This window comes from Delphinus delphis, chromosome 12 (genome assembly GCF_949987515.2).
Source record: "Delphinus delphis chromosome 12, mDelDel1.2, whole genome shotgun sequence".
Classification (NCBI taxonomy): domain Eukaryota; kingdom Metazoa; phylum Chordata; class Mammalia; order Artiodactyla; family Delphinidae; genus Delphinus; species Delphinus delphis.
In genome coordinates this window covers 9,650,053-9,670,780 of record NC_082694.2, presented here as the reverse complement: position 1 = coordinate 9,670,780, position 20,728 = coordinate 9,650,053, and the positions used below count along the sequence as shown (strand labels likewise).

General features: G+C 42.6%; 1 protein-coding gene and 1 non-coding gene across 2 annotated transcripts in view; one reads left to right on the top strand and one right to left on the bottom strand.

Moving 5' to 3' along the window:
• The window catches only part of VWA3B (von Willebrand factor A domain containing 3B), a 205,646-nt gene that overhangs the window by 53,461 nt on the left and 131,457 nt on the right, over window positions 1-20,728 (top strand). The window lies entirely within an intron of this gene.
• On the bottom strand, window positions 901-1,023 carry LOC132435696 (small nucleolar RNA SNORA71). The gene has a single exon (XR_009521638.1). It is a non-coding gene; the product is annotated as a small nucleolar RNA SNORA71 (small nucleolar RNA).

Here is a 20,728-nt window from a genome sequence, read left to right as displayed (position 1 = left end):
TTTTCTTCATGATTCAGTGTTGGTAGTTTCTATATTTCTAGGAATTTATCCATTCTTTTAGGTTATCCAATTTGTTGGCATGTGATTATTTATAATAGTCTCTTATGATCCTTTGTATTTCTATTGTGTCATATTTAGATTTCATTTCTAATTTTATTTGAGTCTTTGCTCTTTTTTTGGGGGTGGATGGGTCCATATGGTTTATTGAATGGATGGATGGAGAGAAAATGATGATGAGGAGCAGCTGCCAACTCAAGAAAAAATCTCTTGGTTATTGAAGTCATCCAGGCACAGCAGAGGGACCAGGGTCAGCCTTCCCTGGCCCTCCAAGGGCACTGCTGTCAGGACTCAGAGCCAGTTAAAGGGGATGCCAAGCCCCCAGTCCCAGTGCTTTGCCCCTGATCTCTCATGCTGAGTGAACAGTTCTCCTGTGATGCTCTGAGCAGGCAGTAGGGAGCTCTTCACATGGAGACCTCACTGTCCATTCTCTGCCCCACTGGTGTCCATGAACAATAGGAATCTTGGGGAGAAATACCAGCAATCCCAGATCCCACGTCACCCCAAGGTCACTGACTCATGGGACTTCCTCAACAATCTCCAGATCTAAGGCTGACCTGTTATCTGGGAGCCAGGCATGCCTCTTGGGGGCACCATGTTGCATCTGTGGAGTCTACTAAGCAAAGGCACTGTCACAGGGTTTCTACCTCCCACTGAACCGACCTGAACTCGTTCCAGTGTGAGATCCAAATATAGATGTGTTGACTGGTTTCTGCCAAGAGACTCCTTAACTTCAAAGACAAAGTGAACCCCTGCAATCTGGGCGCCAGCCTGGTCACCATATCACGGAGGGGGGCAGCAAAGGCCTGAGCTCTGAAGGGAATGGCAGGAGAAAAAAGATAGTGTGTGAAAGATCCAGGGTTTGGAAGGGACAACTGGGCCCTTCAGACATGGAAAAATGTCTTTCAGTAACTCCTCTCCCTGTACTATCGATGACCAGGGCACAGGCAACCCATGATCACTGAGTCTTTGCTCTTTTTTCTTAGTCTAGCTAAAGGTTTGTCAATTTTATCTTTTCAGAATACCGTCTTAGTTTTGTTGATCTTTTCTATTGTTTTCCCTGTCTATATTTCGTTTATTTCTGCTCTGATCTTTGTTACTTCTGCCATCTTTGGACTCATTTAGTTCTTTATTTCCTTGAGGTGTAAAGTTAGGTCATTTATCTGTGATCTTTCTTTTTATCTTTTAAATGTAGGTGCTGTTGCTATACACTTCCCTCTTAGAATGGCTTTTGCTGCACTCCATAAATTTTGATATTATTTTGTTCTGTGTTTCCATTTCTATTTGTTTCAAGATATTTTTTGATTTCTTTTTTGATGTCTTCTTTGACTCATTTGTTCAGGAGTGTTCAGGTTGTTTAATTTCCACACATTTGTGAATTTTCCATTTTCCTCTTTTGATTAATTTCTAATTTCATACTATTATGGTTGGAAAAGATACTTGGTATGATTTCAGTTTCCTTACATTTGCTAAAGCTTATTTTGTGACTTAATATATGATCTATCCTGGAGAATGTTTCAGATGCAATTGAGAAAAATGTGTATTCTGGTGCTGTTGGTGGTATGTTCTGTATGTGTCTCAGGTCCATTTGGTCTAAGGAATAGTTCAAGTACAGTGTTTCCTTATTTACTTTCTGTCTGGGTGATGTAACCATTGTTGAATGTGGGGTATTGAAGTTCCCTACTATTATTACATTGTTATCTATTTCTCCCTTCAGTTCTATTAATATTTGCTTTAAATATTTAGGTGCTTCAATGTTGGGTGCATATATACCTACAATTGTTATATCCTCTTAATGACTTGGTCTCTTTATCACTTGGTCCCTTTTTACATAGCGACCTTCTTTGTCTCTTGTGACCAGTTTTGATTGAAAGGCTATTTTATCTGATATAAGTATAGCCACTTCTGCTCTCCTTTGGTTACCATTTGCATGGAACATCTTTTTTCATCCCTTCACTTTCAACCTATGTGTGACCTTAAAGCTAAAGTGAGTCTCCTATAGGCAGCATGTTGTTGGATGTTTCTTTTATCCATTCAGCCACTTTGTGTCTTTTGATTGGAGAATTTAGTCCATTTACATTTAATGTAATTATTGATAGATAAAGACTTACTATTACCATTATGTTATTTTATGACTTTTTAAGTTATTTTGTTCCTTTCTTCCTCTCTTACTGTCTTCCTTTGTGATTTATTTTTTGTAATGGTATGCTTTAATTCCTTTACTTTTTGTGTAACTACTAAAGGTCTTTGTTGTATTTTTTTGTATATGTGTGGCCACCACAAGGCTTACATAAAACATCTTGTAAGATATAACGTCTATTTTAAGCTGATAACAACTTACTTTCAATTGCATACAAAACCACTACTCTTTTACTCTCTCCTCCCCACATTTTATGCTATTGATCTTTTTATCTTGTGCATCCATTAACAAATTATGGTAGCTTATATACTGTATATAATTACAGCTTATACATGTTGTAGCTTATTTATTATTGTAGCTTATTATAGTTGTTTCTAATATTATTGTTTAACTTCTGTGCTAGAGATAAAAGTGATTTACACACCATGATTACAGCATTTGGGTATTCTGAATTGAACTATATAATTACCTTTACCAGTGAGTTTTATACTTTTATGTATTTTTCAGTTGTTACTTAGCATCCTTTCATTTCAACTCCCTTTAGCATTTCTGTAAGGTAGATGTAGTGATGATGAACTTCCTTAGCTTTTGTTTGTCTGTGAAATTCTTTATCTCTCCTTCATTTCTGAAGGACAGTTTTGCTGGGTATAGTTTTCTTGGTTGGCAGTTTTTTGCTTTTAGCACTGTGAATATTTCATATCAGCTCATTCCCTCATGGCCTGCAGACTTTCTGCAGAGAAATCTGCTTATAGTCTTACGGGGGTTCCCTTGTTCATGATAAGTCATTTTTCTCTTGCTGCTTTCAAAATTTTCTCTTCATCTTTGACTTTTTACATTTTGATGATAGTGTGTCTCAGAGTGATCTTCTTTGGGTTGGTCTTGCTTGGGGTCCTTGGGATCCTTTGAGATTCTTCTACTTAGATGTCCATATCTCTTTCTAGATTTGGGAAATTTTCAGCTATTATTTCTTTAAATAATCTTTCTGCCCCTTTCTGTCTTTTCCTTCTGGGACTCCTATGTTGTGACTATTCATTTGCTTGAAGGTGTCCCATACTACATATAGGTTTTCTTCACTCTTTTTCATTCTTTTTCCTTTTTGTTCTTATAATCGGCTAATTTCAAATCATCTGTCTTCAAGTTTTCTGATTCTGCTTCATGATCAAGTCTATTGTTGAGGCTCTCTAAAGAATTTTTCAGTTCTGACATTGTATTCTTCAGGTTCAGGATTTCTGTTTTGGTTGTTTTTTATGGTTTCTGTTTCTTTATTAAACTCATTTTGTTCATGCATTGTTTTCCTGATTTTGTTTAGTTATCTGTGTTCTTGCATTTCACTGAGTTTCTTTTTTTGTGTGTGTGCGGTATGCGGGCCTCTCACTGTTGTGGCCTCTCCCGTTGCAGAGCACAGGCTCTGGACGCGCAGGCTCAGCAGCCATGGCTCACGGGCCTAGCCACTCCACAGCATGTGGGATCTTCCCAGACTGGGGCACGAACCCGCGTCCCCTGCATCGGCAGGCGGACTCTAAACCACTGTGCCACCAGGGAAGCCCTCACTGAGTTTCCTTAAGATGATTATTTTGAATTCTTTTTCAAGTAATCTGTAGGTCTCCATTTCTTTGGGGTCAGTTACTGGATCTTTATTAATTCCTTTGATGGTGTCATCTTTGCCTGATTCTTAATGATTCATGTAGCCTTGCATTGGTATCTGTACATTTGAAGAAGCATACACTTCTTCCAGTCTTTTCGGACTGGTTTCCATAGGTAAAAACCTTCTCCTGTCTGTTCCCTGGGCTGATGGACTACCTCTGAAATCTCAGTTGTGCTGGGTTAGACCCAGTTATATGGCTGTTGCTGGGTCTGTAGTGGGATCTTAAGTTGGCAGGCTTGTTATCAGGGGCTGGGACAGGTATGGATCCTGTCTCGTCTCTGGGTGAACGGGACTGCCTCCAGTACCTTGTTCAGTAGGGTGTTCTGGGATAAGGATCCTCTTCGGGTTCCACAGTTGGGTCCTTAGACAGCAGGTCTATTACTAGGTGTGCAGGGGGCATGGCTCCCACTAGATCCCTGGGAGGACTGATGCCTGGTCACTGGATGGGCCCCTAGGTGGGCAGGACTGGCCCTGGACCATGGCTGAGAGGGGCTGGAATGGGGCCCCAGGGTTGTTTGAGATTCTATAGCCATGTTTGAGGTCTGCAGACCTGGCCCTGGAGGCACAGATGTGTATGTCTCCCACCAGGTCCCTGGGCAGGTTGGGCTCAGTGGTGTGGACTGAGGCTGGGAGGACCTGGAACTGAGTATATGTCCTTTTCAGAGTCTCTTGGAGCACAGACAGTAGTGTGTACTACTGGGTCCCTTGCTGGCAGGTCTGCTGGTGGACTGAAGCTGTGTTGAGGTTGGAGCCCAGTACAGGGTCCTTCTGGGGGTTCAGACTGGAGAGTCTCCCACTGGGGCCCTGGACCCTAAGGACTGCTGGCAGATGGAGGCTGTGAGGGGTTTAGAGGCAAGTATGGGGCCCTTTCTGGATCTCTGGGGGTATAGACAGGTATTTCTCCTGCAGGATCCCTGTGCTAGCAAGACTGTGGACAATGGCTGGGATGGGCTGGAGCCCAATTACAGGGCCTCTTCAGAATCCACAATCTGACTGAGTTTGGGGGCTTACCTCCAGGGGCTCCCAGACTGTGGCCAAGAGGGGCTGGAACTGGTTCATGGGCCAATTTAGGGTCCACAGCTGGGACCGAGGGCTGTATGTCTATGACCTGATGCTCGGGTGAGCATGGCTCCTCCTGGGTCCTTCGGCATATGGTGCTGGAGACAGGACCAAGCCAAACAGGGCTGTAGTCAAGTTCTCAGGGGCACAAAGCTGTTTCTGTTTCTGTAGCGGGGAGCATGGTTGGTAAGTCAGCAGCATGGGGCAGACCTGCCTTCTCAAAACACCTCTCCTTGGTCTTGGACTTCGCAGTCTCCTACCTGGATCCCAAAGCTCCTATGAAGACACTTTCAAAGCTCCTGTGAAGGCACTTCTGTCCGTGGGTGGATGCCAAATTATTGTTGTTGAGGCAGGGATATGATCAAGGGATATCTTGTTCAGCCATTTTGCTCCAAAGGATTCTTTTTTTTATCTTTAAATCCACTAAGTCCTAGGATATGTCTCAGCGTTGACTGCTGTGGTTGATATTCCCTGGTATGTAGTGTGCCCTTTAATATGAACCTCTAAGACTTCTATTTCAGGCAAGTTTCCTTGAATTATACTTTAAAATACTTCTTCTGCCCTGTTGTTTTATTTATTACTATTTTTAAATTTAACAAACACTTGGACATTGCTTGGAATATGCCAGGCACTGTTCCAGCCTCATATCAAATTTTAACCCACTTAAACTTCCTAACAGCCCTATGGAGTAGGTACTAACATTATCCTCATTTTAGTGACGGGGAAACCAAGAAAGAAAGTGGTTAAGAAACTTGTCCAAATTCACATTCACTTCATTGACATGAAGTCAAATACTTCATTTTCTTAACCGTTGTGCCAGGCTGGTTGTCTTCTCTCTTGGTGACTCACTTTGTGTGTTAAAGTACGATAGCTCTCCTTTGACTGTCTCCTATTATTTTCTCTCTGATGTTTTAGAATACTTTATTTCTGCTTGTGTTCACCTTTTCTAGTTTCTTATAGTGAGTTCCAGCGTATATTTTCTTTGTTGATTTCCCACCATTTTCATATTAATTTCTGTGATTTTTTTTCTTCTTTCCTGACTTTTTCATATTTCATCTCTTCCTGTTATCTTGCCATCACATTCTTGAGTTTTTGCATGTCTGCTTTGTTTTCTTCCTTCAAGGAGATGATGGCTTCATATATATTTTTAAATTCATGGTGGAATGTTGGATCATAATTTTCATGTATTCCCTGATAACGTTTTTAGTGAGTGTTATTCATCTCTTGGTAATTTTGCTGCTCTTTCCCTCATTTTTTTCTTATGTTGTTCTTTGGATGCTGTGTGCTGGCTTCCTCTTTACTATTCACCACTGAAAGGACACAAGATAGGTATCTGCTGGTGGTTCATATGGGAGATGGTGTGGGGAAGGGGCTATGCTTCATGGCTAAACGCACTCTTCTTTGCTGTTGCTGAGAGTGGTTCCTGCAAATAAGTTTTCTCTGGGTGATAGTTTGTGATGCTCTCCCTCTTGCCTTTCTGAACCAAGTCGGCAGACCCCAGCAGGTAAATGGGCAAAAGAAGTTAAATACAAAAATGTTCAATTTCACTACTGTTCACTACTAATTGACATTAATTTCTTTATCAAAGCAAATTCAGCTGGGAACGGTGAGATATTATTTTTATGCTAATTCAGGTTCAGTGAAATGGGTATTCCATATACACTGCTGATGTGACTTAGATTGTCTTAAAACTTTTTTTGGAAAGCAATTCAGTGTGAGACATGACCCCAAAATGTTTAATCATGTTGATCCAGTATTTTCACTACTAGAAATCCATCTCCCCCAGAAGTCTAAAGTACAGAAAGAAATACACCACCAAAAAAGATATTCACACCATTCACTTATTAATCTTTCTTTCTCCACTGATGTATGTGGATTCCTTTGCAATATATCAATATTACATTCCTGTATGTGATGGGCTTGCCCTGGGCCATCTACTCTGCTTCATTGCCCTGTTGCACTCTACTCTTGATTGGTAATGACCTTTTGACATTCAATTTGTTTTTCTCTCTGCCCTGTATATTTACTGTAGATGTGAAAAATGGATTTGATGTTATCCGAATAAACCTTCATTTTGTGTATTGCTGGACTGAATATTCTAAGTGGTGAGCACGTATATTCTCAGTTTCTGTGCTGTCTTATTCAACATACACTTTTTCAACACACACACATGGGAGCACATGTATTCTTGGTTTCTGTGCTGTCTTATTCAATACATGCTTTTTCTCATACTATACACTGGCTTTTAAAGCTTTTCATTTTTTGCCCCCAATATATTTTCCTTTCTTCCTTTCTCTTTTTTCTTTTCTCCACTCCTCCCCTACCCTGTTTATTAGTATAGATTTGGGTAGGTCTAGTGATATAATTAGAAAGCAAATAAAAGATTGAGTTGTGAGGAGACATTCAAGATGGCAGAGGAGTGAGACCTGGATATCGCCTTCTTCCCCACAAATACATCAGAAATACATCAACATGTGGAATAACTCCTACAGAACACCTGCTGAATGCTGGCAGAAGACCCCAGACCTCCCAAAAGGCAAGAAACTCCCCACGTACCTGGGTAGGGCAAAAGAAAAAACAGCGACAAAGAATAGGGACGGGACCTGCAGCAGTGGGACGGAGCTGGGAAGGAGGAAAAGTTTCCACATACTAGGAAGGCCCTTCGTGGGCAGAGACTGTGGGTGGCGGAGTGGGGGAAGCTTCAGAGCCATGGAGGAGAGCGCAGCAACAGGGGTGCAGAGGGCAAAGCGGAGAGATTCCTGCACAGAGGATTGGTGCCGACCAGCACTCACCAGCCTGAGAGGCTCGTCTGCTCACCCGCTGGGGCGGGTGGGGGCCGGGAGCTGAGGCTCGGGCTTTGGAGGTCGGATCCCAGGGATACGACTGGGGTTGGCTGCATGAACACAGCCTGAAGGGGACTAGTGTGCCACGGCTAGCCGGGAGGGAGTCCGGGAAAAAGTCTGGAGCTGCCGAAGAAGCAAGAGACCATTGTTTCGGGGTGCGTGAGGATAGGGGATTCAGAGCACAGCCTGAATGAGCTCCAGAGACGAGCACATGCCGCGGCTATCAGCTCGGGCACCAGAGACAGGCATGAGATGCTAAGGCTGCTGCTGCCACCACCAAGAAGCCTGTGTGCGAGCACAGGTCACTCTCCACACCTCCCCTGCCGGGAGCCTGTGCAGCCCGCCACTGCCAGGGTCCCGTGATCCAGGGACAGTTTCCTGGGAGAACACACGGTGCGCCTCAGGCTGGTGCAACGTCATGCCAGCCTCTGCCGCAGCAGGCTGGCCCTGCGTTCCATACCACTCCCTCCCCCAGGCCTGAGTGAGCCAGTGCCCCCGAATCAGCTGCTCCTTTAACCCCATCCTGTCTGAGTGGAGAACAGACGCCCTCAGGTGACCTACATGCAGAGGTGGTGCCAAATCCAAAGCTGAACCCCAGGAGTTGTGCGAACAAAGAAGAGAAAGGGAAATTTCACCCAGCAGCCTCAGGAGCAGTGGATTAAATCTCAACAATCAACCTGATATACCCTGCATCTGTGGAATACCTGAATAGACAATGAATCATCCCAAACTGAGGCGGTGGACTTTGGGAGCAAGATATCACAAAGAAAGAAAACTACAGGCCAATATCACTGATGAACATAGATGTAAAAATCCTCAACAAAATACTAGCAAACAGAATCCAACAGCACATTAAAAGGATCATACACCATGATCAAGTGGGGTTTATTCCAGGAATGCAAGGATTCTTCAATATATGCAAATCAATCAATGAGATACACCATATTAACAAATTGAAGGAGAAAAACCGTATGATCACCTCAATAGATGCAGAAAAAGCTTTTGACAAAATTCAACACCCATTTATGATAAAAACCCTCCAGAAAGTAGGCATAGAGGGAACTTACCTCAACATAATAAAGGCCATATATGACAAACCCCCAGCCAATATTGTTCTCATGGTGAAGAACTGAAAGCATTTCCACTAAGATCAGGAACAAGACAAGGTTGCCCACTCTCACCACTATTGTTCAACATAGTTTTGGAAGTTTTCTCCACAGCAATCAGACAAGAAAAAGAAATAAAAGGAATCCAAATCGGAAAAGAAGAAGTAAAGCTGTCACTGTTTGCAGATGACATGATACTATAAATAGAGAATCCTAAAGATGCTACCAGAAAACTACGAGAGCTAATTAATGAATTTGGTAAAGTAGCAGGATACAAAATTAATGCAAAGAAATCTCTTGCATTCCTGTACACCAATGATGAAAAATCTGAAGGAAAAATTAAGGAAACCCTCCCATTTACCATTGCAACAAAAAGAATAAAATACCTAGGAATAAACCTACCTCTGGAGACAAAAGACCTGTATACAGAAAACTATAAGACACTGATGAAAGAAATTAAAGATGATACAAACAGTTGGAGAGATATACCATGTTCTTGGATTGGAAGATTCAATATTGTGAAAATGACTCTACTACCCAAAGCAGTGTACAGATTCAGTGCAATCCCTATCAAACTACCAATGGCATTTTTCACAGAACTGGAACAAAAAATTTCACAATTTGTATGGAAACACCGAGTAGCCAAAGCAATCTTGAGAAAGAAAAACAGAGCTGGAGGAATCAGGCTTTCTGACTTCAGACTATACTACAATGCTACAGTAATCAAGACAGTATGGTACCGGCACAAAAACAGAAATATAGATCAATGGAACAGGTTAGAAAGCCCAGAGAAAAACCCACACAGATATGGTCACCTTATCTTTGATAAGGGAGGCAAGACTATACAATAGAGAAAAGACAGACTCTTCAATAAGTGGTGCTGGGAAAACTGGACAGCTACATGTAAAAGAATGAAATCAGAACACCCCCTAATACATACACAAAAGTAAACTCCAGATGGATTAAAGACCTTAATGTAAGGCCAGACACTATTAAAGTCTTAGAGGAAAACCTAGGCAGAACACTCTATGACATAAATCACAGCAAGATCCTTTTGACCCACCTTGTAGAGAAATGGAAATAAAAACAAAAATAAACAAATGGGACCTAATGAAACAAAGGCTTTCGCACAGCAAAGGAAACCATAAACAAGACGAAAAGACAACCCTCAGAATGGGAGAAAATATTTGCAAATGAAGCAACTGACAAAGGACTAATCTTCAAAATTTACAAGCAGCTCATGCAGCTCAATATCAAAAAAACAAACAGCCCAATCCAAAAATGGGCAGAAGACCTAAATAGACATTTCTCCAAAGAAGATATACAGACTGCCAACAAACACATGAAAGAATGCTCGACATCAGTAATCATTAGAGAAATGCAAATCAAAACTACAATGAGATATCATCTCACACCAGTCAGAATGGCCATCATCAAAAAATCTAGAAACAATAAATGCTGGAGAGGGTGTGGAGAAAAGGGAACCCTCTTGCACTGTTGGTGGGAATGTAAATTGATACAGCCACTATGGAGAACAGTACGGAGGTTCCTTAAGAAACTAAAAATAGAACTACCATACAACCCAGCAGTGCCACTACTGGGCATATACTCTGAGAAAACCATAATTCAAAAAGAGTCATGTACCACAATGTTCACTGCAGCTCTGTATACAATATCCAGGACATGGAAGCAACCTAAGTGTCCATCGACAAATGAATGGATAAAGAAGATGTGGCAATATATACAATGGAATATTACTCAGCCATAAAAAGAAACAAAATTAAGTTATTTGTAATGAGGTGGATGGACCTAGAGTCTGTCATACAGAATGAAGTAAGTCAGAAGGAGAAAAACAAATACCGTATGCTAACACATATATATGGAATCTAAAAAGAAAAAAATGGTTATGAAGTACCTAGGGGCAGGATAGGAATAATGACGCAGATGTAGAGAATGGAGAATGGACTTGAGGACATGGTATGGGGGAAGGGTAAGCTGGGACGAAGTGAGAGAGTAGCATTGACATATATACACTACCAAATGTAAAATAGATAGCTAGTGGGAAGCAGCCGCATAGCACAGGGAGATCAGCTCGGTACTTTGTGACCACCTAGAGGGATGGGATAGGGAGGGTGGGAGGGAGTTGCAAGAGGGAGGACATATGGGGATATATGTGTATGTATAGCTGATTTGCTTTGTTATAAAGCAGAAACTAATGCACCATTGTAAAGCAATTATACTCTAATAAAGATATTTAAAAAAAATTATTGAGTTGTATCAGCAGTTTGCTTACTGCAGCTTTCCTTGCCAATGTATTAAAAAGCCTTTAAAAATTTGGACCAATTATATTGCATTTGTGCCCATTATCAATTCAAGATTTAAAAGGCTATAATTAGGGCTTCCCTGGTGGCGCAGTGGTTGAGAATCTGCCTGCTGATGCAGGGGACACGGGTTCGAGCCCTGGTCTGGGAAGATCCCACATGCCGCGGAACAACTAGGTCCGTGAGCCACAACTACTGAGCCTGCGCGTCTGGAGCCTGTGCTCCGCAACAGAGGCCGCAACAGTGAGAGGCCCGCGCACCGCGATGAAGAGTGGCCCCCACTTGCCGCAACTAGAGAAAGCCCTCGCATGGAGACGAAGACCCAACACAGCAAAAATAAATAAATAAATAAAAATTTAAAAAAAAAAAAAAAAAAAGGCTATAATTATTCTCTAAGGTTTCTGAAGTCCTTTGGACTACTCCAACTCAGATTAGTGGAGACTGGATAGATTAGATAAATGCATAGCTACAAGTTCTTATTTCACTTAATTTTGATGTGTGATACTTGTTGATAAATAGCTATTTGTAGGAATCTGCATTTCTTGTAATGGGTTTGATAAATGAATTGTAATTGTATCTACAAATAAGTTAATTATGTGTGAATTTTAACGAACTTTTAGGCCTCATGTTTTGGGGCAAATCCGTACATCATCGTCTTCCCCTGAGATAGCAAAAAGTAGTTGTAGACTGAGAACAATTTTGTCTTGTTTCTTGCTTCCTTGCAAAGACAGAACTAGATACATCGTGTACAATCATTTCTTTATTCTGTGCCTGCTTTGGATTCTTATATGTACTTGGAAGAATTTCCCCCCCAGATTGAATTTTTTCCTGTCTGCTCATTTTCCCAGGACTGCTCTTTTTGGGCGATAGAAAGCTTTTCCAGTGTTTTGACACAGGCAATATGTGCTGCCTAGGGTGGTACCTTAAATAGTGCATTACATTAAAATTTGTTTCTACATTACTTCCTAAGAGTTACTGGGCAGTTTTCTTTGGCTGTCAGGAATATTTAGAGAGAGGACGGGAAGAGGGCTAAGGTTCATGGCACCTACTGCATCAGCCCCGCTGAGCTCTTGTGCATATGGTGGTGCCTGCCCGCCTCAGGAATCAAGAGTAAATTGCCTCTCACCTCTGATTCTGTGGCCAGGTGCTGTCCAAAGACCTTCCCCTGGATTTCTGAGAACTCTTAGGGGAGGGGGGATACCCTTCTATTCTCCTTGCCCCCTGGGATCCTCTGTTTGCCTGGCTCTGTGTCTAGTTTTTCCATGATAGTCTGGATGAAAATTCAGCTCCTCTCTTTATTCCCTCCCACCATCCTCCTCACATACTCTTCATGAGGTGTGATATTTTTTTAAAAAAATATTTATTTTGGCTGCCCCGGGTTTTAGTTGTGGCGTGCGGGATCTTTAGTTGTGGCATGCAGGATCTTTTTAGTCGTGGCATGTGGGAATCTTTCAGTTGCGGCACGCATGCAGGATTTAGTTCCATGACCAGGGATCGAACCCTGTCCCCTGCATTGGGAGTGTGGAGTCTTAACTGCTGGACCACCAGTTAAGTCCTCATTAGGTGATATTTTAATAGCTGCTGCTGAGCCACTGGAGGAGGAAAGAGTGACATACATTCTCCCTGGTTCCTCCCTTCTGTTTCTTCCTTTTGCCTCCTGAAGCTTCTCAACATTTCTTTTCAAGAGCAAAGCCTGCCACTGAGTCTCCCCTCCAAGCCTGACAGCTGTGTCTTGTCCTTGGGGTTCATTGAGCTTCTTGGACCTGCTGGTTTATAGTTTTCATCAAATTAGTAATACTTTCGCCATTATTTCTTGCTCACAGGTCTACAGGTCAACTGCAGATTGATTAATTGAGGAGGGACGTGTCCTCCTTTAACTAGTGCTCTCCAGGATATAGTTCTATTGTGGCCGTCAGCATGAGCAATGAGCACAAGCGCCAGGCCAAGCCATGCAGCCCTACTTACGGCCTCTGCACATGTCACACCCACTCATATTCTGTTGGCCAAAGCAAATGACATGACCAAGTCCCACATCAAGCAGATGAGGACATCTACTTCACTCACACCGAGGTGGGGAGGGAAATGAATATTTGCTAAACAGTAGTGCAAAAGCTCTCACAATGTTTTGTTCTTGCATGATTCTTTTTCTGGCTCTGGCAAACAGCGTTTGCTGGAAAGTGAATCAACTTTGGAGTCAGACCTGGATTCAAACCCTAGTTAGTTTTGCCACTAACTACTTGTGTGACTTTAGGTAAGTTACCTAACCTTTCTGAGCTATGTTCTCTTAGTTGTAAAAATGGGAAAAATCACATTTACCTCATATGATTGTTGGGGGAGTTAAGGCATATAACACCCATGGTAATGTTTAGTACAAAAATGACATTCAATTAATATTAGTTTCCTTTTAGGATTCCAAGTGGGCTTTTATTGTAGACATTGGCTCTAGAAAGTAAAATAATCCAACAGGACAGTGAGCATTTTCAGACTAGTTATGATACTAACCAGTTTATTCGCATGCATAGTGATGGATGGGAATCGGAATTTGGAAGTAGGAAGTGAATACTGTACTGATTAGCTGCGTCCCGATTGGAGGTGGATCCATTTCCAAGGTTTATATTAAGGGTAGGTGACCAGGACCTTTCTAGAGGAAATCAGGAGCACCTGTTCATCTACTAGCAGTGGTACCTAGGATTATACTGTGGGGCCCTTTCTCGGCATGACTTTCCCCCACTTCCCTATTGTCAGATTGGGTGCAGTGAGAGGTGTGAATGGTGCAGGAATATTTGTCAGTTGGATGTGGTAATTTTCAGTTCTCGGAAGCTTTCATGATTGGATGGGATGGATTGTTCTGCATGGGAGCTGGGTTATTGCTGACTTGGGAAGGAACTTTAACTGCTGGTCCTTTCCAGGGACTGTATCTTTAAGGGGTACAGTCCTAATTCCATGGGAAGCTGCTCCTTAAGTTAGGAAAGCCTTGTGGGCCCAGAGTGAGGGGTCTACGTAGTGGTCTGGGGGCTCCCTCTCAGGAAGGAAAGAGGCTTCTGATCTCTAGGGTTCGGAGCAGACCTCATCTTTTACTTTGGTTTTTCTCTTCTGTTTTGTCCTCAACATTTTAATTAAACTGAAATAGTAAGTATGGACTGAGAAAATCACATTAGAGTAAAATTTTTCACTGAGGGCCTGGCACCAGCCTAAACAAAAGTCAATCATTTTGGCATTGATGTGGCTAGCTCGAAATCTGGACTCATCGGTGAAGCTGACAGTGGACTCATTTTCCACGCCAGGCTCTTCAGAGTTGAGAATGCAAGACATCCAGTGGTAGGATGAGCACCCAGGCTGATGGCCGTGGTTGGAGCTCTGAGCTCCCATTTCAAGCCAGAGCTGGTATCTTATACCAGAGGAGGAGGAAGGGGGGGGGGGAGGGGAAGGAAGAAGAAGAGGCAGATGCAGACACTTGAGGGGCAGTCTTAACTTTAGCGTGTTTCATATGTACAGCCACACCCACAGCTCAGGACCCCCTCATGGTTCCAGATCAGGGTTAGGCAGCTGAACACCTTTCACTTCTAGCCCCGTCTCCCACCATCAGCCATCATTAGTAGATCTGTGATCGCCTCTTCCTTCTGAGCCTGGACTCCCCTCGGCCAGCTCAGCCCAGCATGCTGGCCAGCCTCTGCTCCTTGAGCAGAAGCGGCAAATAGGTTCAGCTGCTGATCACCATACTTTGCTCATGGGATAAGAGAAAGACTGCAATGAATAAGTAAAAAGGAGTGAGTTTTGGAAAAGATGAAAACTCTAATTTGAAAAGATACATCTACCCCAATGTTCATAGCAGAACTATTTACAATAGGCAAGACATGGAAGTAACCTAAATGTCCATTGACAGATGAATGGGTAAAGAAGATGTGGTACATATATATGATGGAATATTACTCAGACATAAAAAGAATGAAATAATGCCATTTGCAGCAACATGGATGGGCCTAGAGATTATCATACTAAGTGAAGTAAGTCAGAGAAAGACAAATATGGTATCACTTACATGTGGAATCTGAAAAACGGATACAAATGAACTTATTTGCAGAACAGAAATAGACTCAAAAACATTGAAAACACACTTATGGTTACCAAGGGGGGAAGGGTTGGGGAGGGATCAGTTAGGAATTTGGGATTAACAGATACACATGACTATATACAAAATAGATAAACAACAAGGGCTTACTGTACAGCACAGGGAACTATATTCAATGCCTTGTAATAACCTATAATGGAAAAGTATCTGAAAAAGCATATACACACACATATATGTATAGTATAACTGAGTCACTTTGCTGTACGCCTGACATTGTAAATCAACTATACTTCAATTTTCTTTAAATGGGGAAAACAGGAGTGAATTTCAGGTAATAGGAAAAGACAGTGTTTTTCTGAGAGTGTTTTTGTTTGTGTCCAGTACTTCTGGCAAAATGGTGTTAGAAAATCTGTTCTGCTCAACAGTATTATTCTGAAGTCCGAAAATGGTGTAGCTGTAAAAATTGGATGATTCTACCTTTGGAAACTGCAATTTTTTGTGTGTTGGTGGAGAAAAATGCATGAACGAAACTCAGTATTACAAAACCAAAATTTATGTGTTTTAAGGTATGTTCAGGCTGACAGGCTTAAGGAGAATAAACAACCAAGTCCTCATTCTTGGAAGACACTTGTGATCTTTAACTCGATATTTCAGGTTTGCTGGCCCATCACTCAGGCTTGACTTGGCTTCTTTGCTGCTAAGCTCTAATTTAATATAGAAGCACTGACTGGCGCCTGTTTATGGGCTACTGAGAGCAGTTCTCTCAGAGGTCTCCTTTCTGCTCCCTAGACCTCAGTTTAATTCAATGGATGGAGCTGGAGCAGCTGCACGTCCAAAATCGCTGCCACATTCCAGTGTACAAGGCTGAGACTTTGTCTCCGAAGTCCTGCTCCTTCTAATAATGGCTTGCCTTGGATTTCTTGAGACAGTCCTCTTGTTGGCAAAGCATTTATGAAACGCCTTCTGTGTGCTTTAGTGTCTCCCTAGGGGCGAGGAGGAGATTCAGAAGGAATAAAAGACAAGTTTCCTCTTCAGGGAACCCTAAACTCTTAGGATATCAATTATGCTTCTGCTTGATGATTTCCAAGTTGCTCCTTCACAAAAAGGAGGGGATATATGTATACGTATAGCTGATTCACTTTGCTGTACAGCAGAAACTAACACAACATTGTAAAGCAATTATGCTCCAGTAAAAATTAATTAAAAAAAATAGTAAAAGTGGGAAAAAAACGTTGCTCCTTCCCATCACAGCTGCAGGATCTCAGTTTAGGATTTAAGACTTGCCCACCTACACTCAACCCTCTTGTTCCCTTAGTTCACACCTTCACCTAATGTGTAGGAAGGTCTAGTTTTCCCCACCAGAGAGTAAGTCCCTTTAAGGGCAGGGACCCCCTGTATTTTTTTCCCCCATAGTGGGTTTAAATCCTGGGTTCCTTGTTTATTCTTAGCCTGTCACCAGGACCCCTGCACTGCTCACTGGAACCCTCTCTTGGCACCGGGCCGTGGTGGACTCAGCCCAGTTCTTTAGTCACCAAGATAATCAATCTCTTAGAATCACACTGAAATAATCAAGTGGGTTCAGACATCCTGCATCACCTAACAAAACACTGAAGCATAGAGAAATCTCTGAAAAATCTTTTAAAAATTAACTTGAATTACCAGGAAAAAGAGCTAGTGTAGATTCCTGATTACATTTGAATACGCTTGTTCTGGTTTCAAGGTGAGGGATCTACTCCACATATATTACTTGAAAGTGGAGCATTGTGCTGAGCTCTGGGGTTACAATGATGAAAAAAGGGGGTCCCTCTCTTCAAGAAGCTGATGTTCTGGAGCAGCCTACAAGGTGTCAGGGATGTACCAAGGAGAGTAGTTACAAAAAGGGATAAACGTAGTTCTGTCCTCAAAGTAATAACAGTTTGATAAGGGATGCAGTATGCCGATAGTAGAAGCTCAACCCTGGAGAGCTCTCAGAGTTAGTAAAACCCATCGGGCCTGCCCGTGGGTGACCGCCAATCCCAGCACAGGTAGATTACAGCTAAGCAAGCAAGTGTGTGCTACAACTCAGCAGAGTGCAGCTCACCAACCATCATCGTCTACAGATCACAATTACAAACTGGGTGGTTTCCATACCAGGAAGAGATGAGCCTATAAGCCCCTTGAAGGAAACTAAAAGCAACCAGTACATAACAGATGAGGTTTGCTTACACAAATCCTGCATTGTGGTAATTTTTGAGGATATACAAGGACAGTGCTCCACATGGGAAGAGTACGGGGAGGGGGAGTTGGAGACAGACAGACCTGAGGCCGAAGCCTGACTTTATCACTTATTAGCTGTGTGGCCTTGGGCAAGTTCCTTAACTTCTCTGAACTGCAGTTTGCTCATCTGTTAAGTGGGAGTGATGAGCCCTACTTGGGTGATGGCTGTAAGAACAAATGAAGTAGTATGTTTAAGTGCCCAACATAGTGACTGGCACATAGTAGGTACAAAGTCAATTTTACTTTCCCCCCCTTCCTCCCTCTTTTTGTATCAGCAGGAAGCAGCCATTATGAAATACATCTAAAATAAATGACACTCTTAGAAATAGTAGAATATTGTGAACCATATCAATGAGAGTGGCCTGGAACGGGATCTGGAAGATGGTATGTCAAGGACTCTCTGACACCTTGAAGGTCAGACACAAAAAAGAGCTCTGACTCTTTAGGAGCATTTCTTTAGGGCAGAAATAGGGACATCAGGGTATTAGAATACCATTCCCAGAAATCACCCAACTTTTTTGTTTTTTCTCCAAGCATATGCTGGATAGAAATGATAGAAATAAAAGCTTCGCAAACTTTTGTTGCAAGAGACTCACGGGGATGCTTGTAAGAGTCCAATTTCCTGGATTCCCACCCTCAGAGTGAGTCTGGGGTGCGGCCTAGGAATCTGCATTTTGATAAGCTGATGGGGGGTTCTGACACAAGTTCTGAGGACCACACTTTGGGAAGACCACCCTGGAGGGGGAGCCGCTTCAAAGCTCACACTGTTTCCTATTCACTCTGTATTTCCAGTGCCCAGATATCATGGGCGTTGATTGAGTTTTGTTGAAGAAATGAATGAATGGTGACTCTCCGAGAAGATGTCCTGTTGTGAAAAGGATATTTTTAAATGATTGGCTTCCTGGTTTCTAGGTTAGTCTCTTGTGAGTTTAGAGTGAAATAATGAGTCTCCTAAAACTTACTCATTCCTGAATGACCTGGCAGAGCTGGGAAGAGACCCCTCTATGTGAGTGAGACCCAGTCCCCAGTAGCCCATGTGACCTACCATCCCCGAAACAGGTTTCCATTGAGGGCAGGAGGCAGAGCAGATACTAGCGTGGGATCACTCCTGCAAAACAACAGTCCTAGCCTTACTGTTTCTCTCTTGGTTCAGAGTTGGTTGACAGAAATCAGTGAGCAGCCCTGTGAGCATCTTATAATTCTTTTGGGCACTGTAAGTCCCTTAGAACCGAAAGAAGTGCAGGCCTTTTATGTGATTAGGAAAGCTGAAAAACAAAAACTTTGATAACTTTGCTCTAAAGGAAACTCATAAAGTTCCTTCGAATTTACCATTTCATTAAAACACTTACTTTTGAGTTGGTGTCTTCTGAACGGCATTAGCGATTCTAAATAGAATAGATTTATCCAACTAAACTTTATTCGTGGGCATTTGGGGCATTTTCTCTTTAGATATTGCTTCTCTATTCTTGTGCCTGTGTCTTTATCACCTGTTTGCTAGTAGCCCACAGAGTCTGGGGTCATGCTTCTTATTGAGTTTTGTGGAACACTTGCTCCCTACCATGGGGAGAAGAGTTATGGTTTATATACAGGTTTTCTATGTGAATATTGGACAATTAGACTGCATTCCATTTGCACTTTACAGTGTTATACTTAGAAGAAAGAGGCCCCAGGAGATGGTACCATAGCCGCCTATTAAGAGTTGTCCATACTTGATATTTGAAACTGCTTTTAAGGCATCATGATGTTTGTGAAACACATATATTCCTTGTCCCAAGAAAATATTAGACATTTATCAAGATGGTGAAATGACTCTATTTGCTTTAAATTCATTAATGGTTAATTTCCATAGAGTGAGACTGAGCAAAATATCTTAATATGTAATTAAAACAAGGAACTGGGAATGCTTCCATTACAACAAAAACTACTGATTTCACCACTTTCAATCCCTTTATGGATGTAATATACACCCTTTTACCAGATGCATATTGTAATTTTAGGTCTCTGGGGATTTTAATTACCTCATTGTTTATTATTATTTTTAAATGTTATATCACTTTCTGAAAATAGAGGTGCTGTGTTTTCCTGAAAATACTGCCTTTTATAGTCATATTCAACTCTTTCAGGTCCTGAAGACTGAGTAGGCATTTAGGGCTCAGGCAGTCAGCAGAGTCTCCACCCAGGGGGGCCAGTTCTTCCCCCAGGAGTCCCGGCGATGGGGAAAGGGCCACAGCAGGACTCAGGGGGTGGTCTGGGATTCACGGTTGCTGAGGGTGGTTTTAATTTAATTTAATAGCCCTTCCCTTCCTGCCCCTGGTATTGCTAATATTTCAGATATGGGGGTGAGGGGGTGGGGACCTTGCCTTGCTGTGGCACGAGGACCTAAAAAGAAATGACTTACTGCTCTAGGGCATGTCACTGTTAATGTCTGAAACACCTAGGGTATAGCCATATGCTCAAATGATATAAGTCTGTTACCATTTAGAAGAGTTTCTTGCATTATTGGGGGTTGTCGGTTATGAGACAGAGCAATCCCTTGAGGAAAGAATGCATTAGGTGCTCCATCATTGTTTCTTTGTAATAAAGAAAAATGAAAAGAAGGAAGGATAGGAATCCTTACTGGAAACCCTGGACCCTGTGCTGAGTGCCGTGGAGGATACAAAGGGAGAAGAGACATTCTGCCCTTGCAAACATAAACCGTAATCCAACACAGCAGACTGATACTGCAGGAAAGCTGTAGATCACAGCTCTCGGCCCCAGGATGGCCCTGGACCCACCACTGAGTAGTGAGCTGTGCTGTAAGCAGCTGCTTACTAAAAATAAAGCTTCGTGTTTGTGAAGGATTGACTTAAATGAGCCTGGATTCAAGGTCTGGATACACTAATTCACCATCTCCGGCTGATGCTTCTTTATGCTCTTTGGAATTGGAGGTTGGCTGGCCAGGCAGCCAGGAATTGCATATGGCGCCAGCCTCTTTAATTGCGTGTGTCCTGGCAGCAAAAGCACAGAGAGCAGTGGCTGTGGCAGGTTCATTTCATGGGAATTGAAAAGGAACAGGAGGCAGATGGCTGTTTCCTGGGGTGGCGGGGCAGAGTTTGATGGTGGAGTCAGGCTGCTGCCTTGAATGAAGGGTGGGGCTGGGTGAGTGCAGTGGAGGGCTCTGAGCCCCCTGATAGGGAGCATGGGGGAGTGCAGGGGCCCTGGAGGGCTGGGAGGATGGTGCTCTTACTGGGTT